Raw genomic sequence first — 13975 nt, 5'->3', positions numbered from 1 at the left:
CGCCCAGGGGAGCCATATTTTCTCGAATTTGCCAACTTTGTCCATTAGTATAGCCGACAATTTCTCGCTGATCATGTACCAGGTGAGGCGTGTTTTGACCGCGGAAAAGTCTAAGTTTGGTTTTTTCCATGCCAAATCAATGATTTGTTTTGCTGCCAAAAATATAAATGAGATAAGGGTATCGGGTATGATTAGGGATGTTGGGGATGCGTTTGTTAAGTAGCGCCTCCCATGGGATTTTTTTTAAGGTTAATGTTCGCTATGGAAAAAACCAAATGGTATATCCTTATCCAGAACCTTCTGACAGTCGGGCAAAGCCACCATATATGAAACATGTCTCCTGTTGAATTGCAACCTCTGAAGCAATTTGGGGAGTGGTTAGCCACAGCTTTAGCTACTCTAGCGGGGGTCAGATACCATCGGGTTAACACTTTGTAGTTGGTTTCCAACATGAGTGTATTTAACATTCCTCCTGTAGAAGAGGACCAAATTTGAGACCATTCCGAATCTGTCAGGGTAGATCCGATGTCCGACTCCCAACGTACGGTATATTTCAAACAATGCCTATGGGAAGGGGCATTAATGTATGAGTAGAGGAGAGAAATAATCCCCGAGGCATGTGGGTTTTGATGACACTTTTGTTCAAAAGGGGTCATGGAGTAAGGAGGGGTAGAATTTTTTAATGAGGAGTTGATAAAGTTTTTTAATTGTAAGTATCGAAAGATTTCTCCGGGGGGGGGGGGGGAGTGGTATTTTTCCTGTAGGGCCGAGAATGGGATTATCCCATCAATATTGAACAGCTGGTGAACCCTGGTTATGCCGGCTTCGACCCATCTATAAAAACTTTTGATAGATCCCACGCCTGGGGGGAATAGGGTATTACCTCAAATGGGAGCGAGGGGTAAAAAGGGTGAGATCAGTTGTGAGGAATATTTTAAAGTGTCCCAGATTGTAAGAGAATGCTTTATAATGGGGTTCGAGATGTGTTTGCGTTGAATTAGGAGGATCCATAGTACTGTGTCAAGAGTACTGGGTTGCATTTCGAATGCTTCCAGGGATAGCCATAATGGGGGTTCGTTATAAGCATGGTATAAAGTCAGTTGGCCTAATTGGGCTGCGCGGTAATATTTCAAAAGGTTGGGGACTCCCAAACCCCCCTTCAGGCGATGGCGGTATAAAGTAGCCTTGTTAACCCTCGGGATGCCTCCCCTCCATACGAAGGTGTCTATAGATCTTTGGGCCGTTTTAAGAAAGTGTGAGGGGATAGGTACAGGCAGAACGCGAAATAGCGCAGTTTGGGGTGGATTGTCATTTTTAGCGCACGTACACGGCCCAACCAAGAGAGATGCAGTTTCTCCCATGATTGGAGCAGAAGGCGAAGTTTCCGAAGCATAGGAGGATAATTAGCCGCATAAAGGGAGTCTAGGTTAGCTGTTAGTTTAATCCCCAAATAGTCCAAGTGGTCAGTGGCCAATTGGAACGGAAAGTTGTGCTGAAGTAGTGATACAGTAGGTCGCGAAAGAGATATGTTCATAGCGTAGGATTTGCTGGTGTTTAAGTGGAGGCCGGATATAGTTTTGAAGCTTTCTAGGGTAAGTAAGAGGGCCGGCAAAGATGTCTTAGGGGACGACAAAAGTAATAGCATGTCGTCAGCAAATAAAAGAAGTTTGTGAGAAACTGACGCCACCTCCACTCCCTGAATTTCAGAATTAAGGCGCATATGAATAGCTAAAGGTTCAAGCGCCAAAAGAAACAACAGGGGTGAAAGGGGACATCCCTGCCTGGTCCCCCTACTAATAGGGAAGTATGTGGAGGAAAAGCCATTGTAACGTACGTAGGCCGAAGGGGAGCTATAGAGGGCGTGAATCCAAGAGAGAAAGTGGTCGGGAAACTTCCATCTCCGCAGCACCGCAAACAAATATGGCCAGGAGATAGAGTCAAAGGCTTTCTTGAAGTCTAATGACAGTAGCATACTTGGTATGTCACGGTGTTTGCAGAGGTGCAACAGATGGGAGACCCTCCGTATATTGTCTGAAGCTTGTCTCCGAGGAACAAAGCCCACTTGATCTTTATGGATTAGGGTACCTAGGCCAGAGTTCAGTCTTTGGGATAGTATTTTGGTCTATGTTGATAAGGGATATTGGTCTATAATTAGACCAGAGTAGGTGGTCTGTGTTGGGTTTAGGTATCATAGATATTGCAGCAATTAGAGAAGCTGCACCTGGCTTATTGCCTTCTCTCAAAGAGTTGAAGTAATTAGTGAGGTGGGGGATCAGAATTGGAGCTTATTTCTTGTAGTAGAGGGCCGTAAAACCAACGGGGCCAGGTTTTTTATTGGTTTTCAAGTGTTGAATGGCTAGTTCGATTTCACTTGACGTTACGGCTTGGTTGAGGAGATCAATCAAATCGGAGCCAAGAGCTGGAAGGGGAATAGAGTCTAAAAATTTCTCTATCGTTTCTGAGTTCGAGGTAATTGGGGCCTTGTACAGCTGTTTGAGTTTTTGTTGGAAAAAGTGGGAAATTTGTTGTGGATTAGATGTGATACCAACAGGTGTGCGTATTCGAATAGGGGGCCTGGGTAAGGGTAGGCATTTTAAGCGTCGGGCTAAATTAGAGTTATCTTTGTTATTGAGAGCGTAGAAGTGTTGCTGTGACCATCGTATGGCCCGGTCTGCTATCTCAGTGAGACTAAAATCTAATTCAGTACGAGCATGGAGAAGGTCGCGATACGTAGTTGGTGAAGGATTATTTTTCATCTGAGACTCTAAGGCTGACACCCTGCCCTCCAGTTCAGCTATCCTCGCGTTCCTGTCTTTTTTCTTGCGGGAGGCTGTTGTGAATTCTGTGGCTGAATTCACTCCTGTGGTCACAAGTGGTACTGCAGCTTCTGAGCTTCCTCCCTCAGGTGTTCTGGTGAGCTCGTTAACTGCTTCATTACTTAACTCCGCCTGATGCTGCTATCCTTGCTCCTTGTCAATGTTTCAGTGTTGGATCTGAGCTTCTCCTGATTGTTCCTGTGACCTGCTGCTCTGTATAGCTAAGTGCTTTTTGCTTTTTTGTTGCTTTTTTTCTGTCCAGCTTGTCTTTTGTTTTGCTGGAAGCTCTGAGACGCAAAGGGTGTACCGCCGTGCCGTTAGTTCGGCACGGTGGTTTTTTTTTGCCCCTTTGCGTGGTTTTGCTTTAGGGTTTTTTGTAGACTGCAAAGTTCGCTTTACTGTCCTCGCTCTGTCCTAGAATATCGGGCCCCACTTTGCTGAATCTATTTCATCCCTACGTTTTGTCTTTTCATCTTACTCACAGTCATTATATGTGGGGGGCTGCCTTTTCCTTTGGGGAATTTCTCTGGGGCAAGTCAGGCCTATTTTTCTATCTTCAGGCTAGCTAGTTTCTTAGGCTGTGCCGAGTTGCCTAGGTAGTTGTTAGGCGCAATCCACAGCCGCTTTTAGTTGTGTTTAGGATAGGATCAGGTGTGCAGTCTACAGAGTTTCCACGTCTCAGAGCTCGTTCTTGTATTTTTGGGTATTTGTCAGATCACTGTGTGCGCTCTGATCGCTAAGCACACTGTGTTTCTGGATTGCCTTCATAACACCTGTCATTAGCAAACATAACAGTACAAGGAGCCCAACTAATGATTCTCAATAGAGGGAAAGAAAAAGTTCTGACATCATTTTTTTTTTTTTTCCCCTGCTCTGTGTTCACTTTTTTTTTTTTCCCTAGACATTTGGGTGATTCTGGAAACAGGTGTGGACATGGATATTCAGGGTCTGTGCTCTTCAATGGATAATCTCGTTATAAATGTACAAAAAATTCAAGATACTATTGATCAGAAATCTATGTTAGAACCAAGAATTCCTATTCCTGATTTGTTTTTTGGAGATAGAACTAAGTTTCTAAGTTTCAAAAATAATTGTAAGCTATTTCTGGCCTTGAAACCTCATTCTTCTGGTAATCCTATTCAACAGGTTTTGATTATTATTTCTTTTTTGCGCGGCGACCCTCAAGACTGGGCATTTTCTCTCGCGCCAGGAGACCCTGCATTGAGTAGTGTCGATGCGTTTTTCCTGGCGCTCGGATTGCTGTACGATGAGCCTAATTCAGTGGATCAGGCTGAGAAAAATTTGCTGGCTTTGTGCCAGGGTCAGGATGATATAGAAGTATATTGTCAGAAATTTAGGAAATGGTCAGTACTCACTCAGTGGAATGAATCTGCGCTGGCAGCTTTGTTCAGAAAGGGTCTCTCTGAGGCTCTTAAGGATGTCATGGTGGGATTTCCTATGCCTGCTGGTTTGAATGAGTCTTTGTCTTTGGCCATTCAGATCGGTCGACGCTTGCGCGAGCGTAAATCTGTGCACCATTTGGCGGTACTGCCTGAGGTTAAACCTGAGCCTATGCAGTGCGATAGGACTATGACTAGAGTTGAACGGCAGGAATACAGACGTCTGAATGGTCTGTGTTTCTACTGTGGTGATTCCACTCATGCTATTTCTGATTGTCCTAAGCGCACTAAGCGGTCCGCTAGGTCTGCCGTCATTGGTACTGTACAGTCCAAATTCCTTCTGTCCATTACCTTGATATGCTCTTTGTCGTCGTTTTCTGTCATGGCGTTTGTGGATTCAGGCGCTGCCCTGAATCTGATGGATTTGGATTATGCTAAACGTTGTGGGTTTTTCTTGGAGCCTTTGCGGTGTCCTATTCCATTGAGAGGAATTGATGCTACACCTTTGGCCAAGAATAAACCTCAATACTGGGCCCAGCTGACCATGTGCATGGCTCCTGCACATCAGGAAGTTATTCGCTTTCTGGTGTTGCATAATCTGCATGATGTGGTCGTGTTGGGGTTGCCATGGCTACAAACCCATAATCCAGTATTGGATTTGAATTCCATGTCGGTATCCAGCTGGGGTTGTCAGGGGGTACATGGTGATGTTCCATTTTTGCCGATTTCGTCATCCACCCCTTCTGAGGTCCCAGAGTTCTTGTCTGATTATCAGGATGTATTTGAAGAGCCCAAGTCCGATGCTCTACCTCCGCATAGGGATTGTGATTGTGCTATCAATTTGATTCCTGGTAGTAAATTCCCTAAAGGTCGATTATTTAATTTATCCGTGCCCGAACACGCCGCTATGCGCAGTTATGTGAAGGAATCCCTGGAGAAGGGACATATTCGCCCATCGTCATCACCACTGGGAGCAGGGTTCTTCTTTGTAGCCAAGAAGGATGGTTCGCTGAGACCGTGTATTGATTACCGCCTTCTTAATAAGATCACTGTTAAATTTCAGTATCCCTTGCCATTGTTATCTGACTTGTTTGCTCGGATTAAGGGGGCTAGTTGGTTCACTAAGATAGATCTTCGTGGTGCGTATAATCTGGTGAGAATCAGGCAAGGAAATGAATGGAAAACTGCATTCAATACGCCCGAGGGTCATTTTGAGTATCTAGTGATGCCGTTCGGACTTGCCAATGCTCCATCTGTGTTTCAGTCTTTTATGCATGACATCTTCCGTGAGTATCTGGATAAATTCCTGATTGTTTACTTGGATGATATTTTGATCTTCTCAGATGATTGGGAGTCTCATGTGAAGCAGGTCAGAATGGTTTTTCAGGTCCTGCGTGCTAACTCTTTGTTTGTGAAGGGATCAAAGTGTCTCTTCGGTGTGCAGAAAGTTTCATTTTTGGGGTTCATCTTTACCCCTTCTACTATCGAGATGGATCCAGTTAAGGTCCAAGCCATCCAGGATTGGATTCAGCCGACATCTCTGAAAAGTCTGCAAAAGTTCCTGGGCTTTGCTAATTTTTATCGTCGCTTCATCTGTAATTTTTCTAGCATTGCCAAACCATTGACCGATTTGACCAAGAAGGGTGCTGATTTGGTTAATTGGTCTTCTGCTGCTGTGGAAGCTTTTCAGGAGTTGAAGCGTCGTTTTTGTTCTGCCCCTGTGTTGTGTCAGCCAGATGTTTCTCTTCCGTTCCAGGTCGAGGTTGATGCTTCTGAGATTGGAGCAGGGGCGGTTTTGTCACAGAGAGGTTCTGATTGCTCAGTGATGAAACCATGTGCTTTCTTTTCCAGGAAGTTTTCGCCCGCTGAGCGTAATTATGATGTGGGCAATCGAGAGTTGCTGGCCATGAAGTGGGCATTCGAGGAGTGGCGTCATTGGCTTGAAGGAGCTAAGCATCGCGTGGTGGTATTGACTGATCATAAGAACTTGACTTATCTCGAGTCTGCCAAGCGCTTGAATCCTAGACAGGCCCGTTGGTCGTTATTTTTTGCCCGCTTCGACTTTGTGATTTCGTACCATCCGGGCTCTAAAAATGTGAAGGCGGATGCTCTATCTAGGAGTTTTGTGCCCGACTCTCCGGGTTTATCTGAGCCAGCGGGTATCCTCAAGGAAGGAGTCATTGTGTCTGCCATCTCCCCTGATTTGCGGCGGGTGCTGCAAAAATTTCAGGCGAATAAACCTGATCGTTGTCCAGCAGAGAAACTGTTCGTCCCTGATAGGTGGACTAATAAACTTATCTCTGAACTTCATTGTTCGGTGTTGGCTGGTCATCCTGGAATCTTTGGTACCAGAGAGTTAGTGGCTAGATCCTTCTGGTGGCCATCTCTGTCACGGGATGTACGTACTTTTGTGCAGTCCTGTGGGATTTGTGCTAGGGCTAAGCCCTGCTGTTCTCGTGCCAGTGGGTTGCTTTTGCCCTTGCCGGTCCCAAAGAGGCCTTGGACACATATTTCGATGGATTTCATTTCTGACCTTCCCGTTTCTCAAAAGATGTCAGTCATTTGGGTGGTCTGTGATCGCTTTTCTAAAATGGTCCATCTGGTGCCCTTGGCTAAATTGCCTTCCTCCTCTGATTTGGTACCTTTGTTCTTTCAGCATGTGGTTCGGTTGCATGGCATTCCTGAGAATATTGTTTCTGACAGAGGTTCCCAGTTTGTTTCAAGGTTTTGGCGAGCCTTTTGTGGTAGGATGGGCATTGACCTATCCTTTTCCTCGGCTTTCCATCCTCAGACTAATGGCCAGACCGAACGAACCAATCAGAACTTGGACCAGGATGATTGGGTGTCCTTTTTGCCGTTGGCTGAGTTCGCCCTTAATAATCGGGCCAGCTCGGCTACCTTGGTTTCTCCATTTTTTTGCAATTCTGGGTTCCATCCTCGTTTCTCTTCAGGACAGGTTGAGTCTTTGGACTGTCCTGGTGTGGATTCTGTGGTGGATAGGTTGCAGCAGATCTGGACTCAGGTAGTGGACAATTTGATCTTGTCCCAGGAGAAAGCTCAACTTTTCGCTAATCGCAGACGCCGTGTGGGTCCCCGACTTCGTGTTGGGGATCTGGTTTGGTTATCTTCTCGTCATATTCCTATGAAGGTTTCCTCTCCTAAATTTAAACCTCGTTTTATTGGTCCGTATAGGATTTCTGAGGTTCTCAATCCTGTGTCTTTTCGTTTGACCCTCCCAGACTCCTTTTCCATACATAATGTATTCCATAGGTCGTTGTTGCGGAGATACGTGGCAGTATCTGGTTAAATGGAAGGGTTATGCTCAGGAAGATAATTCCTGGGTTTTTGCCTCTGATGTTCATGCTTCCGATCTTGTTCGTGCCTTTCATGCGGCTCATCCTGGTCGGCCTGGGGGCTCTGGTGAGGGTTCGGTGACCCCTCCTCAAGGGGGGGGGGTACTGTTGTGAATTCTGTGGCTGAATTCACTCCTGTGGTCACAAGTGGTACTGCAGCTTCTGAGCTTCCTCCCTCAGGTGTTCTGGTGAGCTCGTTAACTGCTTCATTACTTAACTCCGCCTGATGCTGCTATCCTTGCTCCTTGTCAATGTTTCAGTGTTGGATCTGAGCTTCTCCTGATTGTTCCTGTGACCTGCTGCTCTGTATAGCTAAGTGCTTTTTGCTTTTTTGTTGCTTTTTTTCTGTCCAGCTTGTCTTTTGTTTTGCTGGAAGCTCTGAGACGCAAAGGGTGTACCGCCGTGCCGTTAGTTCGGCACGGTGGTTTTTTTTTGCCCCTTTGCGTGGTTTTGCTTTAGGGTTTTTTGTAGACTGCAAAGTTCGCTTTACTGTCCTCGCTCTGTCCTAGAATATCGGGCCCCACTTTGCTGAATCTATTTCATCCCTACGTTTTGTCTTTTCATCTTACTCACAGTCAGTATATGTGGGGGGCTGCCTTTTCCTTTGGGGAATTTCTCTGGGGCAAGTCAGGCCTATTTTTCTATCTTCAGGCTAGCTAGTTTCTTAGGCTGTGCCGAGTTGCCTAGGTAGTTGTTAGGCGCAATCCACAGCCGCTTTTAGTTGTGTTTAGGATAGGATCAGGTGTGCAGTCTACAGAGTTTCCACGTCTCAGAGCTCGTTCTTGTATTTTTGGGTATTTGTCAGATCACTGTGTGCACTCTGATCGCTAAGCAAACTGTGTTTCTGGATTGCCTTCATAACACCTGTCATTAGCAAACATAACAGGAGGCCTCTTGAATGCAGAGACCTCTTAGCACAGCTTTATGTGCTTCCCAAAGGGAGATTGGCGATGAAGCTGAATGTTGATTCAAGGAGAAATAATCATCAATGTGATTTTTCAGCCTTTGAGAAATATCGGGATAAGAGAGCAGTGAGTCATTCAGAGCCCAGTTGAATGAACGGGGCCGTGGGTGGAGCGTCGAGCATGTGAGGAGATTTGGGGAGTGATCCGACCAGGGTGTAGAAAGAATGGATATGTTAGAGATGTTTGGGAGGAAGGATGGGTTAGCGAATATGTGGTCGATTCTAGTGTACACTAAGTGGCGTGCGGAGAAGTACGTGTAGTCTCTATTGGAGGGGTGGATCTCCCTCCATAAATCCACCCAGTGGTGTTGGGCGAGAAGCTTATTAGGAGCGGTTGAATCCGCAGAAGGGTAAGGCTGCGAGGGATTAGAGGAATGGGGGCTTGAGGATTTATCGAGGCTAGCTTTCATTATGCAATTGGAGTCTCCACATAGTATTGTGGTGCCTTGGGCATGTTCGGAGACTAATTCCAATAACTGGGAAAGGAAGGCAGCTTGGTGGGAGTTGGGAGCATAATAGGAGACAAAAGTGACCAGTTCATCTGATATCGAACCTGTCACCATGATATAGCGTCCTTCCTTGTCAGCCACTGATGACTTAAAAACGAAGGGGACGGATTTTTTAAAACAGACCGCGACTCCTTTGGTTTTATTTGGGGCGTTCGCCATGTAGAAAAGTGGATAACAAGTGGACATAAATTTGGGGCAGGAGTTAGTTGAGAAGTGCGTCTCTTGGAGGCAAACCACATCTGCCTGTTGGGATCTATAATAACGAAAGGCCTTAGTGCGTTTGTGGGGGGAATTTAGGCCCCTCACATTATGTGATAGGATCGTTAATGGCATGATATATGGTTGCTGAACTTGCTTATGTTGGCAGTAAGTTTTGGGTCGTTGGCGGAGTTAGAGGAATTATTGTTAGATGGACCAAATTGGTAGAGTGTACTCGGGCGAGTAGTAGGGATGGAAGGAAGGGTAGGTTGAACAATAACTATGATTAGGAGAGGGTTGAAAGAATTCGTTGGGGAGGGGGGGTGAGACTGTTGTTGACTAAGCACATAGTGCGAAGCATCAGTGTACGAGGACACTGTGGGGTCATGAGGGTCCGCTAGGGGGCGCAATGAAGCATATTTAAATGTCGTGAAGAACGGGAGTGAGAACTAGATAGTGGGTTAAGTTAAACTGGAAATTCAATTTCACAGGCTAGGATTGGGCTTTTCATAGCGCCGGGGGAATTAGGGATAGAGGGCGTAGTAAGAGACCTGAAAATAATCATTATATTAAATATAGTTAATTAACGCCTTAATATGGTCTAGTGAAATATTTGAGACCTGGCTGCCCCTTTAAAGGCCTGACAAAATTCTATAACTTAACACTCTATAAAGAGGAGAAAAGAGAGAGAAAAAAAAAGAGAAAGAAAAAAAAACACTGTGAAAACTCGTGTAATAAACATAGTCACTTGTCTGAAGTGAAGAGCAAGTCAATTAGCGTTGTTGGTCTGGAAGTTCGGTTGAAGCGAAAGCTGTAACTGCTTTTGTAGGGTAGGAAGTGGAGCTGTACGCTCCAAGAACGCCTGTAACAATAAACTGAAAAAGAACACATATGAACTGTTTGTTCCATTGAACATTATAAGGTATAGGCTAGCGTGTTGTATCTGGAACTACGCTATGAGGTTGTCTTAAAGAGAAGCCTATGGAGTAGTATAGGCACGAACTAAAGTTAGTGGATATCCAGCACGTCATGGGGGAGCCGGAGGATCGCGTGGTCTGGGACGGAGGGTCGCAGGTTGGGGCCTCGAGGAAGAAGGTGGGGGGGATGATGGGAGGTCCATGAGTTGTAGTTTAGACAAGCAGCGGCTCGCTCCTTCAGGGGAGAGAACTGTATGGACCATATCGAGATGGGAGAAGATCAGTTTAAATGGGAAACCCCAGCGGTACTTGATGTTGTTGGAGCGTAGGACCTCCAGGTATGGTTTCATAGCATGCCTTTTGGCGATGGTAGTAGGGGCCAAGTCGGAGAACAGCTCGTATGAGTGGCCTTGGAATATCAGCGGTGACGAATTTCTTGCTGCCTGTAAGAGCTGTTCCTTGGTTTTGTAATAGTGTAATTTAAGGATGATATCCCTTGGCGGACCTCCCGGTTTGCGTTTGCTCAGGGCTCTATGGATTCGGTCCATATCTAGACGCTCTATAGAGATTCTTGGTATTAGTTCCTGAAAGAGAGCCGTCGCCGTGGACTGAAGATCGGTAATTGTTTCGGGAATGCCCCTGATTCTGATTCACGATTTTCGAAATCCTCCAGTCTGTTGTTAAGGGTGTAAATCTCGTCGTGTAGCATCTCGATGTCTTTCTCATGAGTGGCAAGGGTTGTGTGGGTAGCGTCAATTTTGTCCTCCAGGTCGGAGGTACGGGAACCAAGTTCTCTTATCTCCTTAGTTAAATCCTTGGTCAATTTTTCTGACATTTTGAGTAATTCTGAGTGTAAAATTGATTGAAACTGTGATAGTAAGGCAGATTGATCTGAGGTTGAGGTATTAGGGGTTTTGGTTGTTGAAGCTGGAATCATTTCAGAGTCTGCACCCTCAGGTATAGACGAGTTAGAGGATTCTGACTGGGAGAAGGGGCCAGAAGACATATCGCCGTCCAGATCCGTTAAAGCGGCAAATCTGTTGCTGGGTTGTTTTGAGCTAGCTCTGCGTGCTTTAGGCATGAGGGCGAGTTGAGTAGGAAAGGGGCTCCGTGGTGCTTATCCCGTTTAAGGAAAGAGGGTCAGTAGGAGGGCATATTGCAGAGCGACCCCTAGCGGATATAGGGGGGGCACTTTAAGGCATTACAACAGTCTTAAGATATATTATGAGCTGAGCCTATTTGGGGTGGAGACGTGGCGGAGGATTGTCAGAGATAAATACCAACTACGATGGGAGGGTTGGTATGATGGTAAATAGCCAGCCTAAGTCAGGAGAGCCTCAGCAGGGGCCGGTCGACCGCCTCGACCCAGGTCTCAAACAGCTCTGTAGCACCCAGTCAGGGAGAGCAATAGGCCTTAATGTCACTGTCGGGACCCCCTCACAGGTAGCCCAAGTGGTTGGGGGGTCGCTCACTCTTCTCTGTTCAGTTTGAGTCAGTTGTGCGGGGGGCCTCCGGGACCACCGCAAAGAGATCCAGGGGGCACGGGGGCCGCACGGCAGATAGTGCCCCACTTGGCGGCAGGAGCAGAGGACCAGAGTCTAGGGCCGGAATTCCCCCACTACCAGGCGTATCTGAGGCGCCGATCCCCAGTGGGACAGAACCCCTGAGCCTTCACTCACCGCAGCGACGGCAAGAACCTCCGCAGGATCTGGGGGCTCCGGGACTGTAGGCAGTTCGGGCGGGCCGGCCGCGTGACGCCGCTGCAGTGCCGGGGGAATCGGCGCGTGGATGGATGCAGGCCGAAGCTTGCAGCACAGACCAGCGGTCGTGGGGCCGGCGCGCTCCGCCGCCCTGGTGAGGCGAGGAGAGGGTCCGGCGGGAAGCGGCCCCCTGGCGTCCCGGTATGACTCACCGCGCGCCGAACTCTCCTGCTCCGCCCCCGGCGCAGGGACCACAGCGGCCGGGATCACGGCGGATGAACTCCTCAGCACAGGTGCGGCAGGATCGGCGTCCGGTTTGTTGCGGGCTGGCTTAGACACTTCTTGGAGGCGGGGAGGCAGGGGCCCTGCCGAGAATGGTGTTGAGTTGGCGTCCCTCAGGCTTCAGGCCTTGCTGTGGGCCCAGAGCAGGTGCCGCAGATTAGGGCCTAAAATCCCCGTGCTCTGGCCCGATGGCGCTTGTCGGGTGCAGGGGCAAGCTGGTAGTGCCTCTCATGTAAGTGGATGGGGCTAAATTAGGCTTAATTCTGGCCGATTAGCTCTGCGGCCTAGGGAGCCCAGGGAGGACACGTCCTGCTCGTTCGGCTGTCAGCCACGCCCCCATGAAGCCATCTTTTTTTATTTTAGGCCTCTGTCTGTCTGTCTGTCTGCTTGTCTGCGCAACACATTACAACTGTCCCCCGCTAACACAAGCTAGGCCACCTGGTTAGTCCTGCTAGCAGTTTTGAACTGCATGAAGCCACCTTTTTTTATTTTAGGCCTCTGTCTGTCTGTCTGTCTGTCTGTCTGCGCCACACATTATAACTGTCCCCCGCTGAAACAAGCTAGGCCGCCTGGTTAGTCCTGCTAGGAGTTTTGAACTGCCTGAAGCCACCTTTTTTTATTTTAGGCCTCTGTCTGTCTGTCTGTCTGCACCACACATTACAACTGTCCCCCGCTGAAACAAGCTAGGCCGCCTGGTTAGTCCTGCTAGCAGTTTTGAACTGCATGAAGCCACCTTTTTTTATTTTAGGCCTCTGTCTGTCTGTCTGTCTGCGCCACACATTACAACTGTCCCCCGCTGAAACAAGCTAGGCCGCTTGGTTAGTCCTGATAGGAGTTTTGAACTGCCTGAAGCCACCTTTTTTATTTTAGGCCTCTGTCTGTCTGTGCCACACATTACAAATGTCCCCCGCTGAAACAAGCTAGGCCGCCTGGTTAGTCCTGCTAGGAGTTTTGAACTGCCTGAAGCCACCTTTTTTTATATTAGGCCTCTGTCTGTCTGTCTGTCTGTCTGTGCCACACATTACAACTGTCCCCCGCTGAAACATACTAGGCCGCCTGGTTAGTCCTGCTAGCAGTTTTGAACTGCATTTAGCCACCTTTTTTTATGTTAGGCCTCTGTCTGTCTGTCTGTCTCTCTGTCTGCGCCACACATTATAACTGTCCCCCGCTGAACCCAGCTATGCCGCCTGTGTACTCCTCTTACCAATTGTGAACTGAATATAGCCGTCTTTTTTATTTTAGGTCTAGTCAGTGTGTCAGAGCCACTGATTACACTTGTTGTTCTGCCCATCTTAATGTGCATAGAGTTAATTATCATGTTATTCAAGTTGTGGCCACTGGAGGTCATCAGTTGCCTACTTTTCATGTTGTTTACCAACCTTTCCCTCCTAAGAGCAATGTCTTATGGGTTAGTTCCGCCCACATTCTTCTTGTGAAGACAAGCTTCAGTAGCCATTTTTCCTGAGATCTGCAGAGAGGCACACGTGCTCCTGTCTCGCTTACTTTCTTACCCCTGTCCTAACGGATCTCGGTATGTTTATAAAGGTTTAATGCATCTTATGTTTGTGTTAGTATTTAAGCCTTATGCAGCTCCTATAGTCAGATATAGTTAGGCAGATGTGCTTTGCAGCTTGCAGTTAGGTTCAGGTGTACTCTGCATGTAGATAGATGCATTCTTGTATAGAATAGGGCAGTGCTGTTAGAATTACTGTGTAATGCACTCTGTATAATTCTTGCTGTAATGTCCCAGTTATTTATGTGATTGCACCCTGTATGTGCATATACTGAAATGCTGTTATTCTTTACAGTTTTTCACCAGTCATCCACTATGATCAG

Source organism: Ranitomeya imitator, chromosome 1, assembly GCF_032444005.1.
Source record: "Ranitomeya imitator isolate aRanImi1 chromosome 1, aRanImi1.pri, whole genome shotgun sequence".
Taxonomy (NCBI): Eukaryota; Metazoa; Chordata; class Amphibia; order Anura; family Dendrobatidae; genus Ranitomeya; species Ranitomeya imitator.
Note: the sequence above shows the minus strand (reverse complement) of the source record.